Raw genomic sequence first — 8039 nt, forward strand, 5'->3', positions numbered from 1 at the left:
AATAACTGCGACTTAAATTTAAATGACGTAAAACAAAAATTTAATATTTTGGCTCCAAATATTAAAATAGTTAACAGTAATTCGCTTTACCTTTTAGGTTCTCCAATTTTTGATGAATGTATTTCTGAATATATTAATAATTCATTCACTAAATTTCAAAATTCAGTTGACCGTCTCCTTGAAATTAGTCCACATTATGCACTTTGCATCTTAAAATATTGTCTTTTCGTCCCTAAATTTACGTATGCGCTCCGTTGCTGCTCCTTTTGGAATCACCCAGATCTTTTAACACAAGTAGACGACTTAATCAAAATTAGCTTAGAATCGATTCTCAATATGCAACTGAACGAGCAATCTTGGACCCAAGCGTCCCTACCTATCCGTTATGGTGGTTTAGGGATTCGCAAAATTTCCAGTGTCGCTTTACCAGCCTTTCTATCTTCTGTCCATAGTTCAGCAAATCTCATAAGTAAAATTTTAAGGGCATCATATTGCATGCCCAGGTCAAAATTTTCCAGTTTCTCCAAATTCACAGAGGAGCTGGGACGACATAAACTGCAAATTGACTTATGAAAATCTTTTAAGCTGTAGTACAGGCTCGGCGCGTGCTAGGCTTTTGGCCGTGGGTACGCATGAGGCTGGCTACTGGCTTCACGCGTACCCTTCGACAAATACAGGAACATTTCTTGAGCCTGACACGCTCCGAATCGCAACCTGTTTACGGCTTGGGGTTCCGGTCTGCGCTCCTCATAAATGTCCCTGTGGCAGTGATGTCGATAAGCTAGGACATCACGGTCTGTCATGCCTAAAAAGTGCAGGCCGCTTCTCGAGACATGCCGCACTTAACGATATCATACGCCGGTCCCTTGCCACCGTCAACGTGCCAAGTCTACTTGAGCCGACTGGTATTGCAAGAGACGATGGCAAGAGACCGGACGGTATGAGTTTGATTCCATGGAAGATGGGCCGGGTGCTGGTATGGGATGCAACCTGTTCAGACACGCTGGCCCCTTCCCATCTACATGGAACCAACAACAGAGCTGGTGCGGCTTGTGAAGCGGCGGAAAAAACAAAAGCAGACAAATACAGGGGTCTAGGCTCCGAATATGATTTTGTCCCATTCGGTGTCGAGACCCTTGGTCCGTGGGGTCCTAGTGCTATAACCCTTTTTAAGGAAATATCTAAAAGGTTATTCGACGTCACAGGAGACCGAAGAGCTGGCAGCTACTTCGGACAAAGAATTAGTCTAGCTATTCAAAGGGGGAATGCTGCCAGTATCTTCGGAACCTTGCCTAAAGGGACTCCTTTTAATAATATTTTTTAATTATTATATTATGTATATATATACTTAAGGTTTTTTAGTTTAATGTTATTTATCTAATTATTTCAATTAATTTATTATATATAATAATTTAAAAATATTAATAATCTTATATAAATCGTTAAATTGATATTTGTTATATTAAGGTTGCATTAGAAGACTATTTTGTCATTTATAAATAATTAAAAATATTTCCTTTGATGATCATGATGATGATGATGATGATGATGATGATGATGATGATGATGATGATGATGATGATGATGATGATAATGATGATGATGATGATGATGATGATGATGTAATAGCTTTCATAGTGGTCAATTTGCTAGATTTTAATTTCACACATTCATTGTAATAACCAATTTATTTAAAGAGAATATCTACTAGCTTTTCATAAAATAATGAAGTATTGAATTTTGTTAGTTTTTGTTCACTCTATGTTACTTTGCTGTGCTTACATTATAAATGGTAAAGTTTCAATGAGTTTTTCTCACTTTGTCCATCAAATATTACAGAAATAATAGCAATGAAACTAGGCACATAAATATCCCGTTGACCCAGTTTGTAGTGCTTTCTGTTCCGCGGGTTGCGGGTTCGGTTCCCGCCTGAGTCTGGGTGTAATATTTGTATTTATATATTTATATATTAGTATAATATATATAATATCAGTATTATTTCTATGTATATTTATCAAAAAATAATATTGTTAAACAGTCGGCTGTTACCTGTAACACAAGCATTAACTTGCTTACCATAGGTACAGACGACCGTGTGTGTATGTTATATGATATTTATTTTAAAAAAAAGTTGAAATCAAGAATAGCACTTATACTAGGTACTAGTTACATCTAAACATTGCCATTAGATGAGAACCGTACAAGGGCACACCAAGCGGCACAGATAACAGGTTTTTTTATCCTTAATATTCGTATCAGAGCTATTTTAGACAGAATTAGGTAAAAACTAATTTACCCGTTCTGTCTTCTTGTGTTGACCCAGTTAACTAAGTCATTCGGTCTAAAGTGCTCGTGAGTCTAGACAATAAACAGAACGCCTCGTTTGATATTGTTAGCCGACTTACATCTATACTTGTAATTAAATTATAACCTGGTCTGGAGAGTATTCCTACAAGCAAATTGAAGTAATATATTGATATAAATAATAATTGATATAATTGTAGATGAACTAATAGATTTTTAAAAACCAAAAAAAACAAGATATTGTCAACACGCATAAAATGGCTTGATATATTATGTCAATAAACTAGATTTCTATTTTATTAATGTTTTTCATCATTATCATCATTACAGCCTATACAGTCCACTGCTGGACATAGGCCTCCACAAGTTTACGCCAAAAATAACGTGAACTCATGTGTTTTGCCCATAGTCACCACGCTGGGCAGGCGGGTTGGTGACCGCAGTACTGGCTTTGTCGCACCGAAGACGCTGCTGCCCGTCTTCGGCCTGTGTATTTCAAAGCCAGCAGTTGGATGGTTATCCCGCCATCGGTCGGCTTCTTAAGTTCCAAGGTGGTTGTGGAACCTTGTTATCCCTTAGTCGCCTCTTACGACACCCACGGGAAGAGAGGGGATGGCTAAATTATTTAGTGCCATAGCCACACAGCACATTAATGTTTTTGTTTACGAACAATAAACAAGTGCATCAGACGTAAATAATATTCTTATTGTGTTTAATTAATTAGAAGTGTCATCGTGAATAAGTAGTTAAGGAATACTAGATTAAATTTGAACGTACTTATTTATTTGTTATATTTTTTTCATCTTATAGTCTAAGATCCCGCTGCAAAATCATTACGTTAAATTAATAATTAATAATAAAAATACTAATGTTTCCAAATCTATACGAATATGCAAATACATGAATACAGGATACCAGTCAAAAGTCACCGAAAATACTTTTAATGAAAATGATTTTAATTAATTTTCCAAAAAAAAAAGCTATCACTTCTTGATTAAATAAAATACTATTCACATCACAGCAATGCCAAAGCATGAGTGCCAGCTGCGTGAGTTTTTAAAGGCATGTGTATAGCTGATATATTTATCAACCAAGCAACGGCGCAAACAGTAGTAGGAACGACTCTATAGATACTCCAAAATCATAACATATTTTTTTTATTTGATAAAAAAACATCAATGTACGTCGAGAACGTAAAAATACAACAAATTATTACCTGTTTACACCTGGCTGCTAAGTTTTTGCGGTCGGGTGGGCTTCCGCACCCATGGTTAGTGCATCGGTAGCTCTCAAGCCTATATTGATAGACTAGGACTGCAGAAACAGCTAGATCACGGCAAACATCTGTATGGCCAATACAAATGTTTGTCATGTACGAGGATCGAACCCGCACTCGACAGCGCAACAGCCACAAACTAGTGCTGTGATCGTTACGCTAACGCGTCGTCTGTCTTAATTTAGCTCATTTAAAATAAACGCTTGTTTTTTTTTTAAACGAGCATTCTTTAGACCATACGACTGAAGCAAAAGTTTTTTAGCACCATCTAACTTATATCTCCTTCTCATCTTCCGTTCGCCTTGCCCGATCGCACTTTTCGTAAAGCTCTCGTCACGCATTCACCAGTTTACTCCCCAAGTCAAGCGTGCGTAAGGAAGTTTTACTTGAAATTTTTTTACTTTAATTTATTTCTTTCTTTCATTTAAATGACTTGAAAGCGATGAAATCTGTAAAATTTTCAAGCATCTCTCTGTTACTCGTATACACTGGGAAAAGGTACCTATTGTAAAGATTTAATGAAAGAGTCTCTTCGAAACTCTTTTGATCCCTAATAATTTGAATACGAGTATGTAACTCGCATTACCGCCATTAGACGCATTACATATCTGTACAGTCATATGAATTTTTATGACTAGTAACAAACTAGTAATTATAAAGGTACGCTATAATATAATCACCATTACGCTACCATTTGGACAACTGCGCTCGTGGGTAAGGCAACGTACACGTGCAAATCACAATGCCCTTTGGGCAAACCAAACCGGCTGTAGACAGTCCAAATTGATACTCACGGAAGTATCACCGCACCTAGCGTGCCAACTGCTCAGTCTCAACCGCCTGGACATCAGAATAGTTGTTGGCACGATTACCGGCCACATGGCACTCAACCACCAATTATTCATCATGAATGCAACAGACAGCCCTCTTTGCAGGGGCTGTCTGGCTGCTGAAGAAACAGCCGCCCACGTAATCCTGGAATGCGAGGGAGTGGCCGCACACCAGGCTACCATCCTTAAGGAAATAAGGACGCTCCGAGAAGCCTGTGAACGCCCCAGGAGACTTCTGAGCTTCTGGAAGGAGCTGGGCTGGCTGAACTAGTCAGCCCACTTTTCACGCATAATGGACCACCTTTGCGTCTAAATGCGGAAAATCGAGCCCAATACAAATACAAATACAAATAAAGGTGTCACATTGGATAGATGTTTCGTTTGAGTCGATTGAAAGGCTGTTAGCCAAACCTTTATAATGCCTTATGACTAATTGTATAAATTGAATTGAAACATTAATGCCATGCCATTTGGTTAAATATGTATTAGGTATTTCTAAAATCAATACGTATTAGGTACCTTTATATAATTAACGTAGGTATAATAAACGACTTAATTTTACCCAGCGTAGTGACCCAAACGCTAGACCACGACTAACTGTATGACCTACATATACATAAATGTATGTCAAAAGCTGTGTGTCTACGGCAGTATAGAATATAGCCACCCCATCTCTTTCCGTGGGTGTCGTAAGAGGCGACTAAGGGATAACACAGTTTCACTACAACCTTGGAACAAAAAGCCGATCGATGGCGAGATAACCACCCAACTGCTGGCTTTGAAATACACCGGCCGAAGATGGGCAGCAGCGTCTTCGGTGCGACAAAGCCAGCTCTGCGGTCACCAACCCGCCTGCCCAGCGTGGTGACTATTGGCAACACACATGAGCTCACGCCATTTTTGGCGCGAACTTGTGGAGGCCTATGTCCAGCAGTGGACTGTGATAGGCTGAAATGATGATAATGATGAATGATTATGTCAAAAGTTAGAATCGAATCCGAAATTACTAGAGTCCCTTGCTTATGCATCTTCAAAAGCTAAGCTTAAAACATTGAAACTCATCTAAACTTTTAGATTTGATATTATTAAATTATACTCAGTTGTAAGTAGAGTTGCGGGATGAGCCACATTTTATTACAAGCATAAACCTTGCTTAAATATAGGCTAAAATATAGTACTTTCATCATTTTAAAATTATAAAAGTTATATGTGTGTTTAGTAAGTAAAATCACCTTGTAAGAACGAGGTTAGCTGCAGTCAAGTAGCGGTTTTGTACTTTAAAAGGCTATGAATATTCTATTGAGTCAGCTCCATTCATACTGTTGACAGGTCGCTTATAGTAAATTCTCGTGATATATTTAATCAATTTCGACAAGATTAAAACGCTTTACGTTTTTTTTTTCATGACACGTCATCAATTAAAAATATTTAATGCTGAAACTTATGATTGACGCTTCCATTTTGATTAATTTTAACGTACCTATTGTCGGTATGGTTATAATTATACAATGTCTATGTTATAGGTAGTAGAGGGTTAATATGGATAGATACACATGTAATGTCATATATTTATTACAAATAATTATATATTACACAAAGTCTCGCGATGGGAACTGATGCTATAAGGCCTGGAGCAGTAAGCAGTGGCTGGTTGGTACAGATTGTAGTGACAATCTGTACCTATATTATCTTCTCTCGGAAGGCTCTAGGCTCGTTATTCTTTCATTCATTTTGATTAATGGATTACAATGGTAAACAATTCGGTCCGTAATTTTTTTTACGATTTATGATGATTCATTTTATTGAAAGGTATACATAAAAATAAGTAAAGATTGATTGTTCCATTAACCTTTAATATTTATTCAGATAAAAAAAATCACCATCAATATTGCAAAAATATAAAAAAAAATTGTGCTTTACTTTGATTGACGACGCGTTGGCGCAGCGGTCACATCACTGGTTGTTGCGCTTGCGGTCGCGAGTTCGACCCTCGCTCACGACAGACATTTGTATTATATAGATGTTTGTCATGGTTTGGGTGTTGTGTTATGTCTGTCTGTCTGGTTGTGGTGTTGTGCTCACCGTGTCTCGGAAAGACCCGGTTGTTATCATGTACATCTGGTAGCGTGATATACTCATAGCAGAGAATAGGTATATCCGCCAATCCGCCTTGGAGCAGCTTGGTGGATTAAGCTCTGATCGTTTTCCTACATGGGGAAAGAGGATTATGCCCAGCAGTGGTATATTAGGCTAAAGCGTGAAGCATCTAAATGCTGCTTCTGTGTTCTGTATACAAATTCAAAATTAAAAGTACAAAAAAAAACATACTTTGACGATTCTTAACTGGGACGACTAGATTATAAATTGTGTACCCACTTTTTTGTTCTGTGGTCTCTTACTGGTTCCTGAATCCCGCCTCAATTGAAGCAACACCTACATTATTTTGTACTTCTTATAATTGTTATATAATATGGTCTATATATAGGCTACGGTAATCGCTTTCCATCAGAATAACCGTACGCCTATTTGGCACCCTAGTGGTAAAACAAACTTAAAATTAAGGAAGACATTATATTTTTTCTGCATATTGTAAATAGGAAATTCACGTATTTACACAAAAATTTATGTTATAGATAAAGCGATAAAGATATCTCGTAATCAACTAACGACTTTAGGTTAAATAAACTTTACAAAGAAAAAAATTAACGTCAAATACATTTAATTTTTGAACAATTATTCAAGTACGTTATCATAATACAAAGCAAAGACGTAATCTCATGTAATATATGTGTGTCCTGTCTCGTTTAGCAAAAAAAAAAAAAATTGTCAATGTTATGTTTATGCTAATGTTATGTTAACGCCTTTAATATCTCACTGCTTGGGCATAGGCCTCTTTCTTCATATAGGGGAAGGATCAGAGCTTAATCCTCCACGCTGCTCCAATGCAGGTTGGCGGATATATTCCCTAATATCAGCAACGATGCTATCAGGTGGACATGATAACAACCGGGTCCAATGGCTTAACGTGCTTTCCGAGGCACGATGGGGAGACTCACACGGACTAACAACCAGACTGGAAATAAATATTTGTATAAAAACAAATATTCACTCCGAGCGGGATTCGAACCCGCGACCGTCGTTGTTTAGGCGCCGCCGATAAGGCACACGCGTCATTACACAAGAGCGGTCGTCGCGTAATGTATTATTTTTTAAATATTTTTGTTTTCGTTGAATAGACTTACCTACTATCTTAAAAGTTTCGGTAATTGTTGAAGTACATTGTATTTAGGATATATTAATCTAGTTTTATTTCTTCTTAAAGGCAAATTGCGTGATTTATAAATTAATCTTTTATAAACATGAATCATTTTAATTTCATATACTTATTGAGTTATTGATCATAGTTATTTTTCGATCAAGTAAAAAAAAGGTTTTTATTTTACTATATTATTGTTTGGACACACATGTGTTCATGGAAACGCCGTTCTGGTGTAGTGGTGCGTGTAGGCGCATTAAACACCGACGGTTTGCGGGTTCGATTTTCGCTCGTCGGAAATTTGTATGTGTACAGGTGTTTTTTCCAGTTTGAATGTTTGTCCTTGTGGGTAATCCCACTGTGCCTCGTAGAG

The sequence above is a fragment of the Melitaea cinxia genome, chromosome 4 (genome assembly GCF_905220565.1).
Source record: "Melitaea cinxia chromosome 4, ilMelCinx1.1, whole genome shotgun sequence".
Lineage (NCBI taxonomy): Eukaryota > Metazoa > Arthropoda > Insecta > Lepidoptera > Nymphalidae > Melitaea > Melitaea cinxia.